This window comes from Monopterus albus, unplaced genomic scaffold, assembly GCF_001952655.1.
Source record: "Monopterus albus unplaced genomic scaffold, M_albus_1.0 scaffold65.1, whole genome shotgun sequence".
Lineage (NCBI taxonomy): Eukaryota > Metazoa > Chordata > Actinopteri > Synbranchiformes > Synbranchidae > Monopterus > Monopterus albus.
Genome location: NW_018127945.1, coordinates 210,279 through 214,559, shown reverse-complemented (window position 1 = coordinate 214,559; position 4,281 = coordinate 210,279).

Here is a 4,281-nt window from a genome sequence, read left to right as displayed (position 1 = left end):
TCCCTGATCTGTCTGGTGTGTTCCTTAGTCTTCATGATGCTGTTTGTTCTCTAACAAACCTCTGAGGCCTTCACAGAACAGCTGGATGTATACTGAGAGTGAATTACACACAGGTGGACTCTATTTACTAATTAGGTGATTTCTGAAGGCAGTTGGTTGCACTGGATTTTATTTAAGGATATGAAAGTAAAGCGGGCTGAATACATATGTACGCCACACTTTTCAGATTTTTATTTGTAAAAAATCTTGAACACAACGTATCATTTTCCTTCCAGTTCACAATTATGCAATACTTTGTGTTGATCTATTGCATAAAATCCCAATAAAATATATTTAAGTTTGTGGTTGTAATGTGACAAAATGTGGAAAAGTTCAAGGGGTATGAATATTTTTGCAAGGCACTGTAGCTTACTGTACGAAGTTGATCAAGACAGAGTAATCTTAGACATTAGTTTCATACTGGCAGTCTAGTGGTGTGTATGAACATTTTGTTGATGTGTATTGTATGTCGATGTAACCTAATTATGCATGAATTCATTGTATGTAAATGCTTATCAAAGTACAGGTAGTTTGTTTTGTTTCAGCTCTTACAGTTGAGGATGGTGTACATAAAGTTCAGGAAGGAATAAAACACCAAAATCACCAGTCAAGTGTCATCCTTGCTCAGGGGGAGCATGCTACAGGTAACTTACAATAATGTAATGTAATTGAAAACACCTGTCTGTGTGGCAAAGCAGATCAAACCACACAAATAATAGAACTTGCAGTTGCAGAAATGACAGTAACTCAGTAATGTTGTGTACATTGTAATGTGGAGGAAATATCTCCAGCCCCAAGCCAAACAGTGTATTAATCAACTTAATGAAATAACTTAAATGCCTCTTAGTAACTAACGCTAGTAAATAGTCGATAAAGATATTATGTATTTCATGTAGTTCACAGTTTAGCAAGTTCATTAGGAGAAGGCTGTTTTATTGTTCATTTAAGAGTAATAATTTATGTCTGTGGCTTCTCTCACCGAATGGCGAGAGAGAGACAGAGAAGCTGGACCCAGAATGCAAAATATCGATTCAGGGAAGTCAGAAGTGCTTTTATTACAAATTAAGTAGGTACTGATGGGGAAAATAATAATGAGGGAACTGGTTTCCGACTAGGCTGCTGGAGATAAAAGTGGTTGTGAGCCGTGGCTGTGGCTCGTGCTGGAGGTTTATAGCGGAGGAGCGGTGAGTGTTGGGAGGCAGCGGTGCACCTGGCCCAGGTGAGATGGTGCAGGAGGCTGCGGAGCGGCGTGTAGCGTTAGGGTGCGTGCTGAAGAAGCCGCAGAATGACTATTCCATCAAAGTAAATAAGTACAGGGTGAAGATGCGGAAACAACCAGAAACGGTCTTACTTTAGATGTGGTTGACAATCTCTGAAGCTGGAATTCCTGGACTTCGTGGTCGCAGGTAAACACATCTCCACATAAGAACTGGCAGACCATGAGCGTTTGCCAGGGGTTAGAGTAGAGAAGAGGGTAGTCCCAGAGACACGCCACAGCTGTGAATCCTAGCACGGAGCCAGAGTCAGCGGAGAGATTTGCCACAGCTGTGGGTCAAACCAGGGAGCCTGAAACAGAGGAGAGACAAAGGGGAAGAGAAAAGAGCGAGAGGGGGAAGTGGCGGAGAGCAAACCTGACACCACTTACTTGTCCATCCTCCAACATACGAATTCACTTTGTCCTCGGTCCACTTTCATCTAAGATGCTACAGTATCTTCCAGACTGAGTAGACACGATCAGCAGTGGGTAGGGCATGGATAGCTGCAAAACATGCACGATCAGCAGTGGGTAGGGCATGGATAGCTGCAAAACATGCACGGGGGTAGCTCTCCAGGATTTGACTTGCCCACCCTGCTGTTTACTGTAAGCATTACTTACTCATAATTACACATTTATTAATGCTCTTTAAAAATGTGTCACAGTGGTGAAAAACCATTACTTAACCATAATTAGCCATTTGTTAATGCTCTTTGTGATGCTTATTGTAAAGTGGACAGCATATATTCCTGAACACTTTATAAATCTATCACAGTAGCAAATAACCACTACACACACAAACCAAGTCTCTAGAACTGCCTTCTTTCACCTGCGCAATATTGCGAAAATCAGGAGCATCCTGTCTCAGTGATGCTGAAAAACTGGTCCATGCATTTGTTACTTCCAGGCTGGACTACTGTAACTCTTTACTAACATTATGTCCCAATAGTTCCCTAAAATGCCTCCAGTTAATCCAAAATGCTGCAGCCAGAGTACTGACAGGAACTAGCAAGAGAGATCATATCTCAGCCAGTGTGTGTGTCTCTGGCGGGGGGAGCAACCCAGGTTGTGTTTGTACTTTTACTTGTGGTTTAAAATAAATCAGACAGACTCCTTCGTTATTCAGAGCTGTCCAATAAAGGAACAGGGGTATTACACTATTTATTTCTGTTAGGATCGCACCCCCACGGGGTGGTGAGGGTGCAAAGAAAAAACAAACCCAGAGGACTGACTTCGGTGCAAACAGATTTAATAATGTGCTATACAGGATATATAAAAGTGCAGTGAGAACAGTATATATAATATACAGGGAGATGTGAGTATAACCGGGTGCCGACCAGCATGGAGAACAGTCAGGTTTGGGAGTAGGTGGACCGGGCAGCGGACATTAGAGTCACTCACTGGCCGGCGATTCCACCTGCTGTCCTCGAGGAAGAGATACAGGTCCATCCATGCTGGAACCACCCGACTGGCCCACAGCCTCTATCTTCAGGCAGTGAGGCTACTGAATGCGCAGCCCTCCATCTTTCTGACCCCCATCCATCACCACAAACCACACTCCACCACTGCAATAACTGTGAACTAGACTTTTCATATTTGCAAGTCTCACACATCTGACTCATCTCAGTTTACTGCCTCGACCCTGCTGCTGAACTGTTGTTTTGCTGTGCTAGATAGTACACAGGACATTTTTGTACATATTTTTGTAAATATTTATCATATATTGATATTTGGGAGACACTTTTGCTTGATATGCCAGTCCTAAGATGGTCAAACAATAGTCCAAAGGTAATCAAGACAAGAACCAAACAGGAGACTGATACAAATAGTGATGGTCCTCTAACACCCAAGGCTCCAACATATGCGCGGTAGCTCATGAAGCAATTGTATCGAACCACTGTGCCGAGGCGTGTTTTGGTCATGTGACTAGTGACGTTTGAATCACTTGAGTGACGTCCGAAGCAGTTGGGTTCATCGGACGTCAGGCGAATCAGTTGATTGGTTCGGTTTGTCGTGTGTTCAGAGACAGGATATCCCTCTTTAGTGACGTTCATTTGAATCTGTCATTGCAGAGTAGGTTGGTTTGCTGCTTTGAGAGTTAGTAGTGTTGTAGCAGATTGTGTATTTAGTGGAGAATCACTGTAGATAGAGAGATAGATCAATAGATAGCTAGATAGTAAGTTACATAGAGAAACAGATAAATTAGTTACATAGTTAGATAACACTAGATAGATAGTTACATAAAGTTTTAAATAATGTTAGATATAGATAAGATATATAGGTATAGATATATTACATATATACATAAGATATATGTAAAAAAAACCACACTTGCCCCCCACTTTGGGGTGGTCTTGTATTCCTTCCTTCAAGCTCAGGTCCTCTACCAGAGGCCTGGGAGCTTGAGGGTCCTGCGCATCTTAGCTGTTCCTAGGACTGCACTCTTCTGGACAGAGATCTTAGATGTTGTTCCTGGGATCTGTTGGACCCACAGCAATGAGTATGTCCCACCATCAGACCAACTTCTGTTATAATTCTGTATGAAGGAGACAGCTTTTTAGTTTTCATCAAAATATGAGGCAATAAAACTTTGTGTCTACCCCACTTCCCTAAGTACAGGTTGTGAGGGGGTGATTTGTTAAATTGGCAGTGTTAATTCAGTTAGTTGCAATAATCTAGCCACAGGGGTTGCAAGCCAGTGACTTCTGTGCCAATTCCAAGCCCGTATAAATAGGGAGGGTTACATCAGGAAGGGCATCTGGCGTAAAAACATGCCAAATTTAAACATACGAATCATCAGTGTGAATTCCATACCAGATCGGCCAAGGCCCGGGTTAACAAAGACCGCCACTAGTGCTGTTGGCCTACAGGGTGCTGGCAGAAATCAGACTACTGTTGGTCGAAGAAGGAGAGGAGGTAGAAGGATTCGTAGACAGAGAGAGAAGAGGAAAGGCAGGAGTATAGGTCTGAGAATAGGGACTCTTAAC